The sequence below is a fragment of the Solenopsis invicta genome, chromosome 9, assembly GCF_016802725.1.
Source record: "Solenopsis invicta isolate M01_SB chromosome 9, UNIL_Sinv_3.0, whole genome shotgun sequence".
Taxonomy (NCBI): Eukaryota; Metazoa; Arthropoda; class Insecta; order Hymenoptera; family Formicidae; genus Solenopsis; species Solenopsis invicta.
The window spans coordinates 13,747,588-13,772,275 of NC_052672.1; the positions used below are offsets into that span (position 1 = coordinate 13,747,588).

Below are 24,688 nucleotides of genomic sequence, written 5' to 3' on the forward strand. Positions count from 1 at the left end.
TGAAACCATCGTCGTGCAGATTAATAATAACTAGACAATAATTTACGACCGGTTCTCGTCAGCAGTCAATCCCGCTGCGAAGTCGTCAAGGGAGTTGTCGTAAAATTCGCGAGGCTCTTGTCTCGTAATGAAGATATTATGAGCTCGGGATAAAGATTGCGAGACTGTCAAGCGCGCTGTCGGAGATCGAATCGCGGATATAATGGAAGGAAGGATATTGAAGAATTTTCGGGTTCGCGGCTGGAGAACTTTGTAACTCCCTCTTCTCCTCGTTCCCCCGTGACGTGCAGAGAACACGAATCCACGCGAATATTAATTGTTCAAATATACCGTCGAAAAGCTTGTGCACGACTCAAAGAGTGATCAATGCGAATCGATTCGACCTGGCTGCAAAAATAAACTGTTAGCCCCTATGAATATATTCATATCCCTTCATCAATATTCAGAACCTACTTTCCTGACTGCGCTTAAATCCACTAAAATCGCGCGACACCGAACACGCTCGGCATTTAGCGGAATAAGGCACGATCTTCGATTTCTCATAACGACAGTTTATGCCTTCTCAATTCATGTTCCCATTCCACGAGTCGTCGAGATATATTGGACGTAACCGTAATGATCCTCTCTCTCTCTCTCTCTCTCTCTCTCTCTCTCTCTCTCTCTCTCTCTCTCTCTGTTTGCTTTCCATAACGGAACATAAAATCTTGATGTAACGAATATACATATATTTTGAGAAGAAAATGGCCTACTCGGATCTCGTCCAAACGTATTAACGACCTCAGCGTAATTAGTAGTAAACACTCGTACGACTAATTTACTCGAACTTGGCACTGGTTCGGTAGGAATCGAAATCGCATAGAAATGGAGGATCGGAGACTTCCTTGGACCATTTCCAATTCCGCTCGACTTCCTCCGCTCTCTTTCATCCGTCATTGCCTGTTGCGTTATTTTGCTACCTCGAAACTACGTGGATCCGGAACGTGAGCCGTATTTTGAGAGCCGCAAGGATTAAAGAACTCTTGGCGAACCAGTCCACGTCTCGATTCAGAGGATTTAAGGCGTCTCCAACAAATAGATCGCTGCGCTAATGGATGGGAGTTCCGATTCGATATTACCTTTCCCTATCCCGGCGCTTCGAGCGGGAAATTAGCAAGTCTTAGGAGATCTCCTGTTAATCGTCAGGGTGATTTCTGCGGCGTCGCTTTCGGACAATTTGCCGCGACGAAATTTCATTTGTCCCCCTCCTTCTGCGTGCCAACAGTCGTCGACGAACCCTTCGAGGATGTCTCCTCTCGGGCGCGCGCGCTAATCCACCTCATTCACTCTTTATCTTCTTCATTCGACTCTTCCTCGCATTCGCTTTTCGTCGGAAATGAAGCTTACGGAATTAATTCGATGCTATCCTGACTCCTCGGTCGAAATGCATAGAATCGCTTCACGGCTTCATCGCGACCATTTCCAACGTGAGGGACGAGGCGACAATGAATGAAAAAGAAAATCAGATTCCGTCTGACATTTCTCGGAGCCGGATTAGAAAAGAATGGACCTGTACGAGCATAAAATTCCCGAGGGGCAAAGCTAGCGTCAAAAAACTTGTTTGAATATTTTTCTAATTCCCTACGAGGCAAAAAGCAGAAAAAAGTAATGTTTCCTTTTGCCTTTATTAACTATTTATTATAACCATTTAAGAGGAAACTCGATTGTTCATTTTGCGATTGAGATCACGATGATTGTACGACTGGCATGAAAATACTGTGACGATAATTATTGCAAATAACGTTTCACGAAGTATGCTTTTATCAATAGTTTTAAAACACGCGAGTTTGCGAAAACGCGGATCGTTTGACGGACTACGCGCTAATATAAATTCCGGACAGTACAATTGAAACTCACTGTTCTCCCGTCGGCGATTTATATTCTAATTTCCCAACGTAATTACAAATATCACGGCGGAATTACACGCTGGTTTGAACGGTATCGATAGCGCCCGCGCACTGCACCCTTTGACAATTTTCACGTTGCAGCTGCGTTCGCATGTCCGTTCTCCAGTCTCGTTTGTCACTTGACGAGCGCGCGCGTAATTAAAAAGGGTGCATTATGAGAGAAAAGGAGGTATTGCTCACCTTGTGCGTTAATGTATCACGTATATCCGCTCGGATGCTCTACTATCGGCGACCGTACGCGCACACACCAAAGAGCACCAAAAAAATCATCGATCACAACTGTGGTCTCTGTAGATCCTCCTCCGTAGAATCTCGCCGTGTATGTTCCTCACTTGATACAAATTAAAAGAAACAATTTTTTTTTCACACGTACACCTCTCTCTGGCAGGACGCTATTTACAAGCTCTCTAAGCTCACACAATCCTACGTGCTATATGAGTATCCGTTTAGAAAAATGCAAAAAACTACTACTGGCGGGCACCTCAATCGCGGCGATGTCAGCGTTATCGCTGGCTATCGGTAGCCGCGTCTCTTCTCGCACTGGGTCCACGAGGTGCCCATTGAGGAAACGCGACGCGCTAAGGAACAACGTACCAACTAACACCGTACCGTCACGGCGCCACGGCACTAACTGACAGGCTGACGAGAAACTCCAGTTGGTCGACGGCGCGATAGCCGAGGGTTGGGGAGGGGATCCCGCGCGCGGCTCTAGACCCTCTCTCATACGGTCTCGCGTCCTCGTCTGATCCCACACGCTCGCTTCGTCCCGCTTACGGTTTTCGCCCTTCATCACCATCTAGTGGTAGATCGGCGTACCCTGGTAAGCGCGCGCGCCCATCGGTTCGCCACCCCCGGTGGCGGATGAGGGGAGGGAACGAAACGAGCACGTGAGGCTGGTAAAGAGCCGAGGGGTGGCGAACGAAGCGTGGGGGGTCAGCCGAGGCCCGCGTATATGGGGGCGAGGTTGCAAAATATGTTGTAGAAATGGGGTGGCGGATGAATGCGGTCGCCCGTAGACTAGCGATTTTATTGATCCTTTTTTCCACCCTTCAGACGCGTATACGCGCGGCTCGCTTAATTAAGCGACCGGACTAAGGTCGTGTACACCTTTGGCCAAGTATTTCGACAGGGGCCACCGGTTAATGAGATAACTTTGCAAAACAATTTTTGGTGCATTTCGAGAATGATTGATATATAGCTCGACCAAGCGCAATCGACCAAGCTCCCCGCGATAGCGCCCGCTCGGACAATTGATAGAAACGCATTCGATGCACGTACAGTTACTGCATCCGTTTTCGGGTGCCACAATAAATTTTTCACGAATCAAGCAAATGCGAGCGATTAATTTTATTTAGTCCGCCTATTGTACGATAACGCGGAAAATATTGATGGCCAGCGTAAACATTAATCACTGCAATATTAAATCGATATAAATTGACGTAAATAATTATTAGTGGCGCGGGAGTTTAATGAAAACAGATGTATCGTCATCCGTTTTTTGACTGACGGGACATTATCGGTAGATCGTAAATTTTCGGACGTCATCATTCGTAATAATTTATTAGCACTCCGTACGTGTAAACCCATAAGACCTGCGCGAAATTGTGAGATATTGTGTCTTATCACTTTCCGGTTCCGACTCGTTCGATCCCGAGGGCAAACCAGTGGGATTCGAATTAGTGTTTATGGCACCCGTGGGCGCGCGACAAAATCCCTTTTTGCGGAACGATTGCAACGGTCGACAAGCGGTAGATGCCGGTGTCATCATTTCTCCTAATATCACTTTGATAAATATCTGTTTACGTTTACTTTGCGGCACAAGTTAACGTTGTAATAAAAATATACTGTATACTATATATAATATGTAAGTTAATACGTTTATTATTACATAATGATTAGTCAACCATTGAACTGCGCTTCGGGAGATTTAAACGCATACGCTCCGACTGTCCGATATTTTCTATCCTAATCGGGAAATCGGTCACGCCGTAAATCTTTAAATAAACACGATTAATCGTTCCCGACAAGTTTGCGTCCCAACCTTCACAGCCGCGGCGTAGCGAGCTTAAAATGGATTTACTCGATCCGAATGCATTAACGACGGGAGAGAAGTAGTTGCTACTCTCAAAGAGTCCTCCGGCTGGGAGCGAGTGCTAATTAGCGATTCGATCACGGAGCTTCCGGCGCCGGTAGACAACGTCGCCACCTCCACCGGATTCTCTTTGATCCTCTCCTATCTCCGTTTCGTTCTCTTATTCGCGTCTCGCTCTTCCGCCAACCTTTCCGCCGACACGTCTGTGAATATCACATATAGACGGCGCATACAGATGTCTAGATGCAGCAAGACCGCAGACTTTCGCAGCGGCGTGCCAAAAAGTAACGTTACTTGACAAAAAGATCTCTTGTTCTTTGGTAACTTAAGATTTATATGATAAAACTAATACGACGCATTATCAGTAATAATGCAAAAGCAAAATTCTTTTTCGTCGATGTTTGTATATTATTTAGTTTGCTGATTGTACTTGAAATAATGTACATAATAAAATATTTTACCTATTTTTTCAATCCTATTTCCCTATTTTTACAAATAAAACTATTATTTGTAAAAAATATTGAAATCATAAAATATATGTGCGCGTTTAAAATTTACTTGCTGATTTTTTTATGTTCAGCGTGAATTATTGTTGCGCTTTCTGATTTTGCAAGATTAAAGCGTACTAACTAAATTATGACCGGGTCAGCAAAATGAACTGCCGCTGGATAATATATATAATATCGCAGGATTAGGAAATGCGGTGCGAGAGTCAATAAATACGAAATGCGTAGGACAGGAGATGAAAAAGTAAAGGATTACGCGGCTTGATCACCGGTATTTCGTCTTTACCAGATCTCCCCTTAACATCGCATCTCGAATCTCATCGTCTGCTCGCTCGCCCTTCCGCGGACCAATCCCCGAGTCCGTGTACCCCAAAAGGGGAGGACATGCGCCCGCAGACAAGAGATCTAATATACCCGTCGGTTACATTAGCCGGATTTAATTTAAGCTCCGACCCCACTACGTAAGCGTGCCGCTTACGCTCTCTACCTACCGCGAGTGAGAACACACGTTAGCCCAGGGAAAAGGAAACCCTTCGAGACGGCGTAAACTGACGGAAGGTGAAAGAGAGAGAGAGGAGAGAGAGAGAGAGAGAGAGAGAGAGAGAGAGAGACAAACGAAAGACAGGGGGGTACGTGCCGGTAGCGAGAGACGCCGTTTATTGTAATTGCGCTGTCGCGCGCGAGCAAAACGCCGCTTTCCATAACCGAGTATTCGCTAACGCTCGACCATTTCAGAAGAGGGACAGCTTCATTAACGGCAAAAAATCGCCCCTCTTTCCTCGTCGTCGTGCCTCACTTTTTGTCCGCTCCACAATGAACCCGGTCAGCTACCCGAAGCTTTTATTGGTCCATCCCGGTTGGAATTCGTAACGCCACTTAACAATCGACGCACACTTTACTTGACGAAGCTAATGTAGGCATTATCGAAGACATGACTATTCGACAGCTTTCTCGGGACGAAGATAGCGATGGTTGACGTATGAAAGAATGTCGAGATACTTCCTCTCGTGGCTTGCTATTTGCCCGCCATTCGGTCGCCTTTCTTTTTCGTACGTCGACAAATACGACAGTTCAAGAGGGAGAGAGAGAGAGAGAGAGAGAGAGAAACAGACGGGGCTAAGCTCATATTTATTTATGAGAGAGGAAGTGGCGCACGGTTTGTCTGCTTGGCGTGGAAATATACATCCTCGCCGCGCGCGTAGCGCGTAAGCGCAAGGGGACCACGAGGTGTTCGCGAAAAGTTGCGCGCCGTGGGTTTCTAGTGTCGCGGAAAACTTTCGACGCGCCCGAGCGAAATCGCACGTTTCATTGTTACTTTTGTACGTTTTTGAGCGACGATATGGTAGACGCTCAGCCGCCGTCGCCGCCGAATGTATGGCGCAAATAAAACTGCCACGTCGGGCGAAGTTACCGTAACCGTTTTTAGTGCTTTATGACATTCGTAAATCTTCGCTGCCGCAGGAAGAGGCTCGAATCCTTTCGAGGATACCGACTATCTCTACTGAAAATTGACGAGGTCACTGTGTCGAGGAAACCAAGTTCCCCGCGATCCACTGAATAATCGCGCCGCGGCGCCGGACATCGGGACCACGTGTGAACTTTCTTAGATACGTATACATTGTGCGCGCGCAAAAAAAAGATCTATCGCCAAGTTCCCGCCGTTGTTACATGCGCGATTTTTGTCCGATTGTGTTTTTTCGCTTATTTATAAAATTGTGATTTCTTTATGTTCCGTGAGAGAAAGTAAATTTTTATATCACGATTGAACGTATTACGGATATATTGAAACCATTTCTATGCGTACAAATTGTATTAGAAAGAAGATTGAGCTTTCCAAGATGCTAACTTAATCCTTTGTACGTGGGGAAAAAGGAAAGTTGGAAAAAATAAGAAAGAAAGGTCGCTAGTTCGAAAGTTAACGGGAATAAAATATAGGATTTCGAAAATTTACTGTGCTTAGAAATTCGTGGGTGTTCTATTTCAAGAAGAATGCACGCAATTTCTTGCGAAAATATATCTTAACCCACGGTCCGCGGGTGGTAACGATCGAAAAGACGACATCAACTATACACGTGAAAGTTTCCGAGTCCTTTAATAATTGTCCCACTAGGAGATCCCGTTTAGTATCCTTTTTCACGAGTTTTCCTAACGGTTTAGTCCTTCTGACCTAGGTTTCTCAGAAAAAAATGTAGCAAAAGTCGGTCAGTAGGCCAAGCTAACGTTTCTTGTTACCCTCCGATACGTTAGGCTACAATAGTACACCTTCGGAATGCTATTGTTTTACGAGCCGTAAATCTTCGCTACTGTAAGAAGAAACGGGGATTCTAGCCACTAGCTGATTTCGAGATACGAAGACGAGCTTTAAAAGACGTCTTTTACGACAGGGTTTTTTTTTAAAAGAATCGCGATGTACGATCACGTACGAGAAATAAAGTTAAAAATATAGTCAAACGGTTTCATCCTTTTGTTATAGACTGCATAGAAATACTGAAGAGTCGCATGATTTTTTGCAAACTTCTGATGATATGTTCTTTGTGTATTAGATTATTTACGAAATAAAGTAAGATTTATTATTTTCGGTATTTCTGGCATGACAAAAGATAATTTCATGATACTAATTGAAATGTTATTCAATAGTTCGTTGTTATCGATGACACGGTTCCAGACAGTTGATAGTTCACTAACACCATTAATAGTTCAATCTTCGTGCAAAGCTGTAAGATGCTCAACTATCTTATTTCGTAAATGACCTAATACTAACCTCTGAATCTAATTACGTAATCATCTTCTGTACAAGAAACTGTTTATGTACTCGGTAATTAGCATCTTTTCTCTGCGTGTTGCTTTAGGTGCATTAATGTACGTACTAAATGTTAAGATGAAAGAGAAATTTATTTCAATTATTATTATATTAGAGATAATTTTTGTGTATTAAATAGTTATGGCCAAGAGTATAATTCATAATTAATGAATTAAATTAATGAATTTTTTTGTTAGAAAGAATCTAACAGAAATTTCTTACAAAATTTATAGCCGAGTTATAAGTTAGTTTTAAAATATAGTCTCACTTTATATGCACATATATTCTTGCCGATTCATCGCGATGTGGCGGAAACTGAAACGCTGTAGAGACTGATATAATAACTCCATATATATTCCAGACTTTTACAAAGATAATAAGAAACGCAGTTGTTACGTTGGGCGAGATAAATTCCCTTATTGATCAAAACTGCGCGTAGGCGATCGTACAATGCAACGCGATACTCGAAAAACTATTATTGCGGGCTTTGGGATGTTTTCCACAGTAACACTGAGAATCTGATTTCACCCGGAATCTCAGCGAGCGTGTACGCGGCATCGCGGTATACGCGCGTACAGAGACGGCATACGGACGGAGATTTTATTGGAAAACGGAAATCCGCTCTCGCGTGGGTGCCGTCGGTCGGGGCTCGAAATAAATTGCGCGCCTTACGGAGGACCCGATCGACGGAGATTCTCCTCGAAAGAATTTTTTTATGAAACTTGCCGCTTGCCGGTAATAAACGGAACGTGTGCACGTGACAAAGAGCGCGTTTACTGCTAAATCGCGTTACTCGTTAAGCGGCCTTCTCGTGCGCCGCGTAGTGTTTCGCTTTATTCCCTATGCAAACGAGCCTCGCGGCGTCGGACAGGTATAATCGAACGTTGAAATATGGTTAATTTGCGAGAGACTACGGTAATCCAGGGTATCATCCTGCTAATGCAAAATATTTCTATATCGAGATATGAAATATGGAGTAGCGAAAGCTCGCGACCGAATGAGGGAAATATAATAGCAGCGAAAGACACTCGTGCGACAAAAAGCCAAAATTACGTGTAAATACGTGAAGGTAATGTGTAAACGCGACGTTGGTCCTGGCGACGCTGTTACGTTTGTTCTACACACACGCAGCTACCGAGGAATTCATCTGGTATGTACACATTGCTGCGATTCGACCGACGTAGAATTTGTACGTCGCAGTAGGTGGGTAGTTTAGACGATATGCAAATCATTTGTAAAGTAGGCGCTTTAAATACAAACTCAAAATATAACTACATTCCAAGCGCGTGCATTCACGGCATTACGCGACTGCAGTATTGAGTCACGCGTAGCTGTTGGTAGTTTCCCCATTCTTCAGATAATGGGATGCAGCATCGTGTCATCGTATTCAACTCACGCGCATGTGCTTTTTCGTAATTCTTTGTACAGCGTTTAGCGAAATCAAGACGATCGTAATTCTTAGATAAATTCGCTATTAAAAGAAAACGGACATGTTTACGATAAATGCAAGATTTCTTCTCGCGTTATTATAGACGCGGTTCTCGGAGATGCGTTTTAAATATTTTCAAGAAACAATTATATTTCTCTGTACTCCTTACTGTGATAGATTTAATTAAATTCACATTTCTGGATAAAATTGAAAAAAGAAAGGATATATCGAACCGAATATATTTCAAGCACACCTAAATGTAATAAAATATAACTGCATAGTTCCCGACACTCTGACTTCGCAATAGCTTTCACCCAAGTGAATTCTGAGACGCCAATACGCTTCATTCCGCGTCCGCCATTCCATTCAACCCTTCGGGCGCTCTTCCTCTCATATTGGCTTCGTAACCCGTATTCAGCCGGCCATAATTTTCGTGGGCCCTGACCAAAATTCCGACAGCCTATCATCGTTACTGTTTCGCGAGAATTACTGCCAGTTCGCAACCGATCGAGAGGCGATCGGAAACCCGATCTGGTGCCGGGGATTCGCGCGATTCCTCGATCGCGTAACGATCGGCGGCGCCGAGCGATAAACACACAACCCGTGACGGATTCACGGCCGTATGTGCGAGAGGCTGTACGCACCGACGCGCACCCCGCGTCAGGAACAACGGTCCACTTAGAACGTTCGTGACGTTCCCTCTCGCTGCGTACCCCGAACGAGACGAATCGGGATCCAGACAATAACGTTGCACTTTCGACACGAGCGGGCGCGCCGACGCCACAGCGAAGACTTGGTCCTACCGCGCGCACGTGCGTGCCAATCCATTATCCGAATTGGCTTATTGAAATTTCTCGGCACTGACGGGGAACGGATGGATATTCATTCGTTCGGTCCAGCACTTACCAAGGCGAGAGAACTCGCCCGTTCGATCCCGTTCGGTCTCTACGACATATACGTGCACGGACATATGCTTTCCGACAGCGCGCGCGTACAACCGTTCGACGGGGGGAGTCGAGCTTGCCATTTAATTTCGTGACTTACGCCTGTTCGCTTAATTGTTTCGGCTGTCGAAGGGCGCTTAGACGCTCGATGCGTCTTTGTCCGCACAGGCGTGGAAATGCTCCAAGAGAGAGAAATCTTTGGGACATCCCTCTTTCTACCCTAGTTTAGTTATATTTAATAGCTTTGATGTCTATTCTTTCTTCTCTGCCCCAGTAATATTATTGTTTATCAGTATTGTTTATTAATGCATTGCATCTGAGTATTGCATCTCATTTTATTATATAATTGTAATTATTATATTATTATATTATTTTATTATTGTAAATGAGATATTATGACAAATAATAATATTAATAGATAAATCTGTTGGAAATTATACATTTATTTATAAATTATTTGTATTGCTTGTGTTGTAAACGTTTGTGTTGTAAACGTACGACTATATTTAGTGACTATTACTCAATTTAGTAAAACAAAATCGTTCTTTTCATTTCTTTCAGTGTACTTGGATTAACTAAAAGAGAAATTCAAAATTTATTCATTTCTTGATGTAGTTTAGAAGATTCTTGTTGAGAATTTAAAAAAAAAATTTGATACAAAAAACAATTGCAAGTGAAAAACATTTTTCAAAATTTGAAATGATAAAAATATTTAATATCGAATTCCATTTGGAATAAAGTCCACGTAAAATAATTCTCTAAATTTAAAGTAATTACTTGCAAAAATTGGCGCCAAACATTCGATTTTTACACATCAGCAGAAGCCTGTTGTTTAATTCTGTGGCTGATGTTAGCTACGTTGACGCGGTTAAAATCATTCACGGTTGTCGAATGATTTGTTGCCGCTGTGAATAAACGAAACCCGCATAAATATACCGTTGTTTGTTTGCTCGTCGCTAAGGAGAGAATCCAGGGCACGTTGAAGACTCCAGACCCATCCTGCTTGAATGAGCTTTACGTTCAAGGCGTAATTTCTTGAGACAAGATGTATCAGGCGTCCTTTAAGTGGCTCTAAGCTTACGATGTTACAACGTCATATGTTGGAAACTTTATGAAGGATACAGCACTTAGCATAGATATCAGGACACGGGCGCTGCGCTAGTTAGCACAATCTACAAGAGCCATTAGATAGCGCTCTAAAGTTTCATAGACCGTCGAATAAATTTTCGTTTACTTTCGTCGGATATGTAGATCATTATTCTGTTGTACACCGCGCCGGTTTTACCATCTCCATCGACCCTATACCCGTACGGTAAATCCGCAAAGGCGACCGCAAAACAGGTCCATTAAACGACCCTCCGAAATTTCTCGAAACAGACTTCGCCCCCGGAATGTAATATTATCTCTAAATCCAGCCCGGTTCCGCTACCGCGAAACGCAACGCGAATCCATCGCGCGAGAGAGAAAGATTCGAAAGAGGGGACCGCACACACGCCGCAGACACGTGTTGTTCTGCGGAGAAGAATCTGTGGCACCCCGTGTATCAAGCGCGGTCGTAAATAATACCACTGTATATTTGAATGCTCCTGACGGATCCCGCATGCCACTTGGGAATGGTCGGGGAATGGGAGCGTACGTACAGGCGAGCTTTGTATTCGCGAGAGCGCGCGCATATAAGTGCACGTACGCGCGATATTCAGTCAGCAAGAAAGGGCGACACCCCTCGCTCCTGTTTATGTTCGGTAACGTTGAATTTCACGCAACGTACTTTGGCCGGAACGGGGAGAAGAAGAAGGAGGAGGGGAACGTTTCAGGAAAGGTCAGCGCGACGGCGAGAGGTGCGAACGGCAAGAGGAGGGAATGAACGCGTGGAGTTCGCGGGGAAACGCGAAATTTCGAGATTTCTGGCGCTATACAGGCGCACGGAGTAATAACTCACTCGATGCCCCGCCGCGAAGCTTAGTGACGCGTACCGTACGCGCATTTTATTCCGCAAGAGGCCATTCTCGGTAAAGCGTGTAATCCGGTTATTAATGAGGGTGGTAATCGCACGGCTACATCGTGTACGATGGTAAAAAATGATGTATGCTCGACGATTCGTGCCGCTGGCGTTCGCTTCGGAAGCTAATGCGTTTTCGGTAGGTAGGAGAGCCGAAATGATTGATTACCGCAAATAAGAAACCGCGCGCGCGCGCGCCTTCACTCACGGCGATGACGTATTTACACTCAGCATTTAAAAATGCTTATACAAACGTAATATAGACGGATTTAAGGCGGAGCCTCGACGCGCGCGTGTGCCGCTCGGAACAATTCCGCGCCACTTAGGGTTGCCGCTGTGAACTCGGCACGAGTTAGACCAATATTACTTCTTGGAAACGCATCATTGGACAACCTGTTACGCCTTATATCGGGGAAACGTTGTTTTTCGCATTATGAGAAGTGTTTCTTCCCTAGAGAGCGGTATCCAGGGAGGCGTATCTCCCGGTCTCCGCGGGATCGCGGGGCGCGAGGATGGTGGGGCCGAAATCATATTTCATGTCGGTCGATGCGAGATTAATAACGGCCAGACACGTTTCGATTTCCCAGAAGTACCTGTCCGGCCACACACTGCGCTCACCGAGGAAAAGCACGTGAGCGGGACCTCTTAGCTGCCGCAGAGTGCTGCGAGCAGACGTCGACGAGTGGGAGTCGTTGGTTAATTACGCTTTGACGGCGGTGGTTATCACCAGCGACCAGAAGTGGGGATGATTTCTCACGCTGGAGCGAATCTGCCATAAACACTCCGCGGAGGTAATAACCACCTGGAAAGAGTGGTCTCATTGTTCCGTTCCATTGTCTTGCGCCGTGCATTCCCGATTGGATTCCCTCTTTTCTCGCCTTCAACTTCTACATTTAACCGACTGGCATCTACTCGCCCGCCGCGGTGGCGACCAATTACACTTGCGTTCTTAATTAACGCCAATGGCCATCAACGATCTCGTCTGCCTTCACGCGAGCGTCTCAAAGAGCTCCTTTAGTGACACCGCGTTAAATGAGGGCGGGAAAATGCTCTACGATTCGTGGAAGTGATTTGAGGTAAATTGATCGACTTGATGCGTCATTTCATTATTTCAGCAGAAAGTATTTCTAATATCTTTTATGATTCTTGCGACAAAATTAATTAAAAAATTTATAATAATCATCTGCAAAAAAAATCCTTCCAATGTGATGCACGATAAACGTTTCTTTCTTCCGTTTCATTGCTGATGCATTTTTAATTGAGAGCTATTAAGATCATCGATCTTGCTTTATCTTTTAATGTACAGAGCAGAAGGACAAAGTGCAGCTACTTTGGAAACAAGAGCAACTTGTCTCGATAACGACCGTGAAAGAAAAGTTATCGGTGTTCTCTGGGCCGATGAGAAAGAAATGCTCGGCGGTTCGTGGGCAGTAAATCAAGTTTCCTCTTCCAGCACGAGCATTGGTGGAAGTGTCCGGTACTGTTTGGCTAAAGCACGACGGGGCGCCAACGGGATGAAAAGCGGTGCGTATATATAAGACGGTGAGGGGCGGGCCTCGTTAGCCGCTGACAGGAAGGCGCGTATAGCTCATCGCGTCGAATGGCCTTCCGGTGCTGTGAAAACCACCGGCGAAACACGTTCTGAATAAGGTCGTGGATGTTCGGTCTGTGGGCGTTCGCCGTTTGAGCGGCAAAATGGATGAAGGATCGATCGACGAATCCGGAACTGAACCGCCACGTGGCGCAAACGTCTGACGTTTTTGAACGATTAATGCAAAAAGAGGGAACCACGGACCTGAGATTAATGAAGACGCTATTGAAAAGGGAGGATACGGACATGATAAATTTCGATTTTTCTTTTTAGATTTGACTATTCTATCGTTCGTGTCCTACTTATTTCTGATGGAATTTTCTATAGAATATCATTTAAAATGCCTTATTTTTTAATATTCGAATTCCTTTGTATTATCGTGCTTTATCAATGAGCCGTTAAATAAATATATCACATGATTGTAACTAGTATCTATGTAACATAAATATAGGTTAGACAAAATAATGTAATTAAGGTAAAAAATGGAAAAGAGCAGTCAATATATCGTAATTTTTTATCTCGATGTTTCTACTAGATCCTGCTTTCGCGACGGGATCAACTGCGAGTAACGGAAGTCCAGGCTGGTAAGCTAGTGGCGAGAGGCGGAGTGGGAGGGTGGAAAATCTATTCCACAAACGTTTGTCAGGGTCGTTATTTTAACAGTCCCACGAGATCTTTTTTCAGCTGCACGTACGCCATAGCTGCTGCGGTTGCGCTCGTAGCCGTAAAATGGATGACATTGGGGAAGGTCGATAAACGAGGAAACCTAGGACAACAAAAAGAGCCCCTTGGCCCGAGATCTGACTCTCCCGCCCGGCGGAAGCGTCAGGATTGCAGCGAAAGTCCAGTAAGAAAACGAACGTGGCTAAGTGCTCGTTTCGTAATTATCTTTGAGAAACGCCGGTGCTCACCAAACGAACTTTTTCAGCCAGTACTCCCCTTGATGAACCTTAGTTCAATTATGATATCTAATTATTAAATTGGATGGTAAAAATAAACTAATCTCGTTTCCGCGTAACTTCTCCCACCACTCGCTCGTAGTCTGGAAACTTTCTTTCCCCTTCCCCCCCGTCCCCGCCGAATTAATTTTAAATCCACTTGATCCCGCCTATTACGTATTCACCAGTGAACTTTAATACGAATTTTACAAGGACAAAGAAGCGTCAATGATTAGAATTTTTGTTGAAGCTCTCGAGTATCACGTACGAGCCACTTGCTTTACATACTCCAACTATACGCGTAAGAAGATCCCATCACTTATAATCGTACACGCGCCTTCAAGCTTTCTTAACCGTGCCTCATTTCTTAGCTTCACTGTTCATTTCTCGGTTCTTTATCCATCGCGGATTACAGTGCGCGGAAAGAGATGTAAAAGTACAATTGAGAGATCTGTATTCGAGGATACCTCGAAAGAAGAAGGGCAAGGGACGACTGCGACGAGAGTCTGTGGAATCTAGCTTTCTATTTTTCCTTTCACTTATTGCACTTGGAAGCACATTGATCAAAAGGAAGCAGACGCTTCGCGAACGATACCAGATCGTACGCTTTTACATCCGCGAGAATGCAGGAACACGGCTTTTACACGATGTGTAAATACGATGCCGCGCTGGGGAACAGGACATTCGGAACGGTGCCGGTCGCGCTGCTACGCCCTGTCCCAAATTAGTTGCAGACGTTTCATTTATAATGCCGCTGGCCATTATGCCACGCGGACACAATGGCATTGTGTGCGCCGCGCGAGTTCTCACCCCACGCACGGCGCACACACGCACATCGCCGGGAAGAACAATCCGAAATGCCGCACCGGAGCGGAGCTTTGAAACCCCGTACTCCGCGCGCGGTGATGCGCGTTACGTGTCAACGATCCGAACACCGCCCCGTGAAAATTTCAACGTTTAGACCGCTTTTAATCCGACGCCCGCTTCGCCGGCCATCACCATTAATCGCCATGAGAAGCGATTTCGACGAATGAATGAATCATCCGTTTTGACTTTTGGGGGCACACCGCACGGCGAGCGCGGCTGCTTTCCACGCTTTACGGATCTCCGAATGGAACAACCGTGAAAACGTGGATTAGTTTTGTCGTGTGGGAGACACCGAAAAGTTCTTTCTGCTAACGTCGAAAGAACGGAGTCATCGCGTTTGAGAGAGGGAAAAAGTGATCCGAGCGATCATGAGGGCGGAAGCTCCGAAAAGAACCGTAACACCTCTCTTTAAGCAGATTATTTTATATATATATTTTTTCCACCCTCGCGTGGGGGAGGGGAGAATGCAACAAAAGGTGCCGCGCGTAAAGGTGCCGCGCGTAAACCCAAAACTATGTAAATTTCAGCTGCCCTGGCGAGCGATAACACGAACGGGAATTAAAAGTTAACCGGCTAACCATGCGAGTCACATTATCAAAGTCACGCAGCTCTTTCTGACGGAAGAGGCGAGCCAACGTGATTAAAGTTTAACGCGTGCTTGGGTCAGCGAAAAAAAAAAAATGTCAGTTGTCCGGCGCGCTAGCGCTGGGAGATACGAGTGCATTCCACGTTATCGCTCGCGTCCCTTGTCATGCCGAGCTATATATCGGGGCGGCGTATATCCTTCAGGAATTCCCGGACGGTCCCGGGCGATTTAAGGGCGGGAGAGACGGACTTCCGGATTTTTCTGCGGCACTTTTTTTTTCCACTTGGGCGACGCTGTAAATCATACCGGTGGTCCCTTCGCGACGGCGCGGGCGCGGTGGCGCGTCTTGGAAAATCTCTTCCGACAGAGTCCAACCCGGGTGGCGTGGCGGCCCAATTAAAATGCTCGTAACCGCGTCGAAAAACTCGGAGGGGAACGAGGCGCGCACGGTCGTTCGCGCGCGACCGCTTGTGCGCCAGTGATGCGCAAACTTTGCGAGAGCGTTGATAAATCTCATCCGGCTCGTGACAGATTTCCGCAAAAAATTCAGAAGAGCACGTGTGCGTCGGGCCGACGTTGCTAAATCTTTCCGCCGCGGAGCTTTCCGAGAATCGTCGATGTTGCTGCGTTTCGCATCGCTGGGTATTATTGATTGCAAATTTGCACACGTAGGGTAAATGTTCTAGCAAATGACCAATTACGGAATATTGACGGGCAATTCAATTTGTTTGCCAAATGAAAATGCTGTTTTCGCAAAAACTTTTGGATATCAACTGAACTTTCCATTTTCGAGTTGTCTCACTATAGTTTTCACGCGTGAAAATTTCAACGGAAAAAACGCATTTGTTTTTCAAATAAATATATTATTTTTACACGCTGGCTCTTGTTTTGCATATTAATTGCGACCATTAATTGAGCACAAACATCTCGCTGAAGCAGCCTGCTTGTACAAATAAACTTTACAATTTACACAATGCTACGGCCATAAAATTCAACAATTAACGATAATTTCGTATCGCAACGTGTATTGTGCCTTTGTAATGAGTTTACATTGTTCTCACTGACACTCTTCGTCGACAGAGCGGGCAATAAAGGCCCCGTTAATGAAGTTAATGACACGACGCGACGGTAAAGTTTTTAACAAATTTACAACCGCGACGCAAGAAAGCGCTCTCGACCGATACTTTATTCCCTATTTACTGGGAAATCCCTTTGTCACTTTTACTATCGTACCGAGCCGTGCACAATGGCTACACGCGGGACACCGAGTAATATCGAGCATCACAGAGAACCGCGCGCGCCAGCGTTCCAACGAACGTTTTACAGCCTGCCATCGCGTAGCAGCTTTCAAAGCGAAAAGCGCAGTGGGAAGAATCGAATTTCACACAATTCGGCACCGCCGCGTGTTGACGCGAGGACGCAGCGAAATTGTTTTTCTACCCCGCACGTGCTGCCGTCCTCGTCGTCGTCCACGGAAAGGAGAGAAATAGGGACACCTCCGTAAAATATTTCCTTGGCTCCGAGGTTTTATCACATGTTAGGTTTAAAGACCGGACAGAAATATGTACTAAGAGCAGGGATATTCGAAGAAAGGAAACTACGATGGCATGAAGATGCGTCACAAAGTAGAGCGGGATACAGACGATACGAGAAAGATAAGAAACGAGAGACAGCTGATGATTTTGAAGAAAGTATGTAAAACGCGCTAACTGAAAAAGAGTTTAAAAAGATAAGCATGTATACGAGCGGCAGACGAGATGAGAAAAGTTAGAAATACAAGACTAAATCCGAAGCTGCGAGAAGAGGTTGTAGCGAAATATACTAAAGCGTTAGAGTTAATACTTTAATTATCGTTCAAGATCTCGTCGGGATACGTACACGTTCGAGCACTTATAATAATTTTGTTAAAGCAGTCAATGGATAGCCGCGCGTTAGGAATTACTCGACGATTACGTCATTAAGGCTAAACGACGATGAAGACGATCTGCGTGAAAGATCACATTACCGAGCCCTGGAGGAAAATAAAATAGAAGTGGAGGTATAACACACAGGACTGCGCGCCTACGGTAAGAAGCAACAAGAATAAAATCGCGGCGGTAAATAGCGGCGCGGAAAGAGAGACGTAACGTAGAAGGCGTGGAATGTAAAGAAAGCACGACACCCGCGACCGAGCGGGGAAGAAAGAGAGGAGCCGGTTAGCGTTTGCGCGCGAAGACGGAGGGAAAAAAGGGTGGAAGAAAGAAGGAATATAAGTGTCGGTCGAGAGGGGTGGCATAACGGAGGGGTCGAAGCGAGCGGCTTTTTTCGCGACGACCACGGAGAGGCAGACCCAGACACCGCGCCGAGAGTTACGAGGCTCAGGTGCGCGCGGCTACATTATTAAAAAACAAGAAACCTCATCATTTTCGCCGGCTCTCGTAAAGATATTAAACTGGGACTTTATGTTGCCGGTGTGCTCGTCGCGTGCGCCGCGTAGGCACGCGCGCGCGGGGGGATTTCCGTTTCGTGTTCCGCCGCGCCGCGCCGCGACGCGACGCACGCATACGCGCGCGGAAAGCGTGTGCAATCGCGATAGGTGACGCACCACACACCACCGCCCGTGGAAGGCGTCGGAGGAAGCGCGTACAATCGATTCGCGAACTTCCGTTCTTTGTTCGCCGATGCGCGCCGCTATCGTTTTACGCTTTACATAATGCCGCCGCTGGTTTGTTATGGCCGATGAGTTACGTCTTATAAAAGTCTATATTAGTCGACACGTGCTGCATCACGATTATCAATTTGAGTGTAAGTAATGTACCCTGTAAACACTTGAGAAGTTTGAAATAAGTCTTGACATTATAACACTCATTAAATAGGATAGAGCTTAATATGTTATTCGTTGTGAGCATTTTTCTTATCTCTTCGAAGAAAATTATTTTGTTGCGGAAACTTTCTCGTCGCGAATTAATAGGAAAGAAAATAACGCGATCAATAATCAGATGCTATAAAAAGTGTAGTTCGTTTTACCAAGAATTCTGGAATACGTGATACTCGCGGATAACGATCTTTCTTTCCGGATGTCGCTAATAGCAACAGTTGTATGCTTTTTCGTTTTTGCTTATGACATCGAAAACTTCTTTCGCAGCAGAATTTCAAGCGCATGCAAACTTGGCTCGAATGCGGTGTCTTGTATTCCGCGGCCGCTTCTTTCGCCACGTGTACTTCTGCATCGACTGGTGTCAGCAAGTCGAGTTCCCAGCCGATTCCGTTACAGCCGTAGCAGGCGTGCGTACGTGTGCAGCAGACCAGCAGACGGGCGCGCACACATATGTACAGATAGCGCGCTCGCACGAGCCGTAGGAGGTACGCGGACCTCACACAAAGAAGAATACAGAGAGAAAGAGAGAGCGGGCTGGCTCGCTCGCGGAAAGTTGGCGCGCTGGCGCTAACAAGCAGGTGTTGCAGGTGCCACGAAGCCTCTATCTTACCTGTGGCACCATCACCGTTGCCTTTCTCACCGTCTCCGCCACCTCGGAAGGCGCATTGACTCGCGCGCTAGCAGAGTTTCTCTGGCCCCGTCGCGCTACACGAAAATCCCCGGGAGCTCCGAAAGGGGTTTTAGCCACCTTTGCCGATCGTACCCTACTGTCCATTTAATATTGCACGCTTCTCAGACGATGTATTCGCCGGCACGTATTATGTCTACCGCATAAATAGCGATGTGCGATGCACTCGCGCAGAAAGGCAAGTATCTCGTTCTGGGATCTTCGAATACATTAGCGTTGGAACGCCTTGGGGCGCTGTCATGTTCGATCGAGTCGGACGTCGACATGGTACACCGCTCAATCATACCGCGCGTTTCGTCTTATTCCTGCTCTCTCCGAATGCATTTCGTATATTTTTAAATGCAGTTGACTATATCACGAGCAAAATTTCAGCAGAATTAGCGAGATAAATTTAGTCGAAGCCATCGCAAGTCGAAGCTACGCATGCAATAATTAAATACGTAATGTATATTATTTAATTATTAACAATATTGCTTTATTACTTATTTATGTAATGAAAAAAATCTCAAGACTTGTACTTTGTGAGAGTACGGGACTGAGAACCACTGAGATCCGTGGTAATTATTTGTATAAATACTTTGACGTTGGAAATTGTATTCGCCAGATTACACGTGTTTTGATCCTCGCGTTCCGACGAGGCGCTCTTTGCGCTCTTTTACGCCTCTCAATCTAAACGCGTGCTTGAATGCGCCAGCGCGAAATGGTGAATGATACGGGGAGTTTCTTTGCGGGTATCTAAGTTAAGAGAGAAGAGAAAAAGAATGTCTACGACGGAGCGTACGACCGGCTAGACTGTTGATTTAAGCGCGGCGGAACGTCGCAAGAGATTGGTACGTTTGCATGGGTGCGAACGTATTTTCGTTTCGCGGTGAAAGAACCTTCGCGGACTATTTATACTGTGCACGTGAGTCGTATACAGTTTTATCGCGTTTACGGTTTTATGGGACCGTTTAACGTGGGACAATAAAGAGCCACTTTAGGTCATAATATGAACTAGTGTATAAGACACACGCGTCACGCGGCATGCCGAAAGTGCATGCCCCTGTAATTTCTTTATCACTTCTTTTTATTACTCACGTTACGTACAACCTTCTCTGTGTAAGCTAAAGAATGCGGTCGATCCAAGTCGAATAATTAATTCCTTCGTGATTACATGTTACGATAATACCGCAGGCACGGAGAAACGCATTATACTCTTGTGACTACATGATTATACATTTTTATGGGGCCGCGGGATTATATCAGATTATATTAAATCACTCGAGGTAATTAAAAAAGCTCGTTTTCGTTAACCACTTTGCATAACGCGCTGTTCTTGTTCAACGAAATAACGGCGTCCGGTTGGAGAATAGAAAAGTTCTCTTAGTGATATACCTTGTTTCCCCTATCAATTTCCTCGACGTAAATCTACGGCCATAATCAAAGTTGGTACCTCGACAGAGCTACGACCTCTGCCCTCGGCGAATGCGACTGACTTCGGAAACTCGAATAGTCTAGGATAGATAATACGGACATACATATTGCACCGCGACTATAGTATCGTGCTCGTTGAATCGTGTTCCTGTTCATTCGTCGGCGAAGAATGTCGCGAAACACGCGAGCCTTGCCACTAAACTCTCTTATTCGAACTATTCCCTGCTCTTCTTTACTCTATATCTCTTCGAAATCTTTTTTATTTCATTAAAAAACGTAAATAAAAAACGAGCTATTTCTCCAGCTATTTCTTCGCGCTATCTTACTTCATCCATATTGTACACGTCTAAGGCTTTTGTTTTTATTTTACTTATTACTTTTAAAGTAGATTCTATTTTGCTTCCATCTTTTTTTCAAATGTTTATTGCAGTATCGCTATGGAAATGCATACGTATAATGTGTGTGGGTGTGTAATGTCCGTAATATATTGAGCTCGGGCCCGTGGGTTCGCTAAGCCTAAATGACTGTACGGATCAGTCATTCCTGCGGATCCCTGAAATTTTCAAAGGTTTGCACGATGGTGGGCTTCTTGAAATAAATTCCAAGATGTTTAAATTTTGATATATATGTGTGCACAGATGCAAAGTTATTCGATTTATTTAATAAATGGAAAAATATATTTTATACATATAATTGTTATAAAAATATTTAACAATGTATCTCTTACGAAACTAAAAGATTTTACAAAACAAATATCTCTAAAACGTTGATGTTATACGAAAACATTTGTTAAATGCCGTTGTAAGTTTTATATTGTTAAGATACGAATTATTTTATGATCTTTTCACGTCTATAAGAGTCAAATTGCATTTGCACTTCGAACATGCGAGGGTCCCGTAAGTGTGATATTAGTCGGCGCGACGTTAAGAATCTCTCCTGATTTCCGGTACAACGCAGAGCTGTAAGAACAGCCTCTTAGCTTGCAGCGAAACGTAATTTTGCGAGAAAAGAGATTTGTCTTGTACCAGCGGGCTCTCGAGGTAGCGTGTAGCCACTAATTGCATTGCGTTAATAGCGACCATCATCTATGCTTACCGACTTTAAACGCAGCTTACGCCGGTGGAATGACTGCAAACTGATTATACGGGGAGCAGCCGAGATTACTTTGTCTTTAATTAACGAAAAAAGTTTGGGATTCCTTTGTATTTAATTAACGAAAAAAGTTTCGAATCTTAGGAAGCATCTGCGTATTTTTAATCGATTTTAATAACCACAGGTTTAAATAGTCTACTTCGTAATTATTTCGAAGCCAGATGTTGCAGAAAGATATTTTCCTTTCCTTCAGATTACATATCTAACGAATAAAAACCATTTTAATGTGTTCTCTTGCTACATTTTTTTATTATTACATTATTTATTGTACTTAATATTATATAACCTAAACAGGATCGCGTTTGTTGATATGATTCCGTAGATATTGATTTTGGCGTACGCAACAATATTCGGTGGATAGTATTCAGTTACAAAATGCTATTGAACTGAAATTGCCAGAGTGCGTTGTATCTTTGGCGTTTCACCGACAATCGGTGGAATACAATCATCCAAAGTGAAATCCGTACAAATATGTACCAACTGCTCGCCTAATCTCTCGCGCCGCCTAGTAAATACTGACAGGGGGTCAATATTGAAATATCTTATCGTGAAAAGCGTCGTGTATACCTGAAATATATTGGGAAACTCGCCCTCATGTGTCGCACGCAATGAGTCAGAATACTAAGAGGATCGCTGGCCAACTCACCTTTAAGCAAAACAATATTAAAGTGTTTTCCGAATTTCTTTCTCTCACGCTTTCACGGCTGCGAAGAGAAAAATTTATTTTTAGCATTGTAAAACATCGAGCGCTGAACTATTACCTTTCTTATTTTGCTACATCTATGAAAATAAATGTAATATTTGACATGTGTTACATCTCAAAACGTATTTAATTTATTTTTTTTATTAATGTTTTGTGAAAGATGTGTATACTTTCAAAATTTCATAAGTGATTCAATCCATAAATGTTATTTATGAAAGAGAGATCAGTGACGCGCCAACGACAAAGAGCATTCAATAAAGGAAAGTCACGGTCGACGCAAGTTACTGCTGACATATTGTATTGTGAATCTTCAATTTCAACTGCGAGGCACGAATATGAGAAATGCAGCTGCTAGCCAGAGATTTGGCAAAAGCCTTCTCGGGGGGTGAGGAGAGATGGTCGAGGAGAGTCGGCGAGAGGAGCTTAGATCCGTAAGCTCGCGGGCTTTGCTCCGCGTCGGGAGATCGACGGTCCTGTATTTCCTATATCCCGGCTGTTCCTTTGGGGTATAGTCCAGATCCTAGCCATCCCTCGTTAAATCCCGGGGGGGGTATACGCGCGAAGGATCGTCCAGATCGTGCGTACGCTAGCTCTGGTCTCGATGTTTTCGAACGTGCGTATAACGCCGCCACCTGCGACTCGGCTGAAATGCCGACTTCTCCGGGAAATGAGATGGTGTCGTCGCGTGTATATGCTAATACGCGCGTCGGACCCTTTTTTTGCGAGAAAAGCAAATACACTTTTGCGAACAATTTTTCCGTCTGTCTAGTCTAAATACATTTATGCAATTTATCATTCTTTCTTAGTTTCATACAATTTTTTCTCAACAATAGTTATTTTTAACGCGTAGTTATAAGTTCATTTATAATTTTAGCATAATGAGCGAGAGCTCTCTTTTTACTTTAATAAGAAACTATTTCTGCAGGAAACCCAGATATCCGGGTTCAGTGACACGTCTTTAAATAGAAATGGATTCAAAATATACCGCCTTTGAAGCGGTAGATAAGAAAGCAAAGCTCAATGATATCTACTTTTATCTAATGTAAACTGGCTGAGAGGATTTCAAACAGCGCTAAGTAAAAACGATATAGCTGTTTCCACGAATGCACGTGTATCTGAATCTGATAATAAACATCGCAGTCTTTGATTCATGAGAATCCTGGTTTGCGACGGTTCTGATCTCACGATTTCGAAAAATCGGAGTATGAAAAGGAGTGCGAAGAGAAACCGGCGAAGAAAGCAAATCCGTTTCTCCGCCATGCCGCTCGTATATCCACAATAACGTTCTTTACGGCACGGCTTCTGAAAATATCTTTGTGTGCGAATTCACCGTGAAGCAGGATTTGGATACCAAGAAAAAGAAGGAAATAAAGGGTGGAAATTCGAAGGCATAGGAAAATAGGGCGGTAGCCGGAATAGCCGGAATCGGCTCCATGCATAGGCCCGCGACGATCTCTACGGCTAAATGGCCGGCTTAGATTCTGATCGGTATTAAGCTGTCAAGGGTTGCTTTTTCGAATTCCTCCTGTCGGCTTTAATCCCGCACCCAGAATGAAGCCGTCTTCAACCCCCTGTCAGATGCCGCCGAAACCCACGTCGTGACGCGCAGTGGGACCGTGTGTTTACGCCATGCGTACCGTGACTCTGTTAATCCCTCTGCAAAAGGGGTCGGGTCCAGTCTTTTCGAACGCTCTTGGCGTTTAGCATATCCCCCCGTACACGTCGGGACAACACTTTCGCCACCGCACTTTTATCACGTTGCGACGGGAGCGACGACATGTACGGCGAAAATGGAAATTGGCAGAATAAAAGAAGATGAGAATCCTAAAAGAGCAAAATTTCGTTAGGTTTTTTAATGGATTCGTACGGTAGAGCCGTTTGTCGGGAAAATTATAACATGGCGTTGATAATTATTTAAAAGTAATATTGTTATCCTGGAGAAAGAGATGCGAAAGATTTCATTGCTATTACATTATATATTTCAATTTCCCCAAGGCATGAAACGCGATAAATAATTAAATCGTACTATTGTATTAAATAATCTAATTAGAAAATGCCTTTTTTTCATTAAAAAAACTAATTCAATTATTAACTTAATTAAAATAGCGAAAAACTTTCTATAAAAAAAAAATATTCAAATATGAATAGATAAAATTTTTCCAATAAACGAGAAATATAAA

At 44.4% G+C, this 24,688-nt stretch overlaps 1 protein-coding gene and 1 long non-coding RNA gene across 3 annotated transcripts in view; one reads left to right on the forward strand and one right to left on the reverse strand.

Moving 5' to 3' along the window:
- LOC120358650 overlaps window positions 1-24,688 on the forward strand; it is a 423,202-nt gene that overhangs the window by 362,715 nt on the left and 35,799 nt on the right. The gene's annotated exons all lie outside the window — the stretch shown is intronic.
- Window positions 1-24,688, reverse strand: part of LOC105193437 (discoidin domain-containing receptor 2) — a 167,809-nt gene that overhangs the window by 94,607 nt on the left and 48,514 nt on the right. Inside the window, exon 1 of one of the 2 annotated variants that reach the window (XM_026135910.2) lies at window positions 2,124-2,358. The exons of the other annotated variant lie outside the window; for it this stretch is intronic. The gene's annotated coding sequence lies outside the window, so the exon portion shown is untranslated. Of the gene's footprint in view, window positions 1-2,123; window positions 2,359-24,688 lie in introns of those variants that run through there. 2 annotated transcript variants of the gene reach the window in all.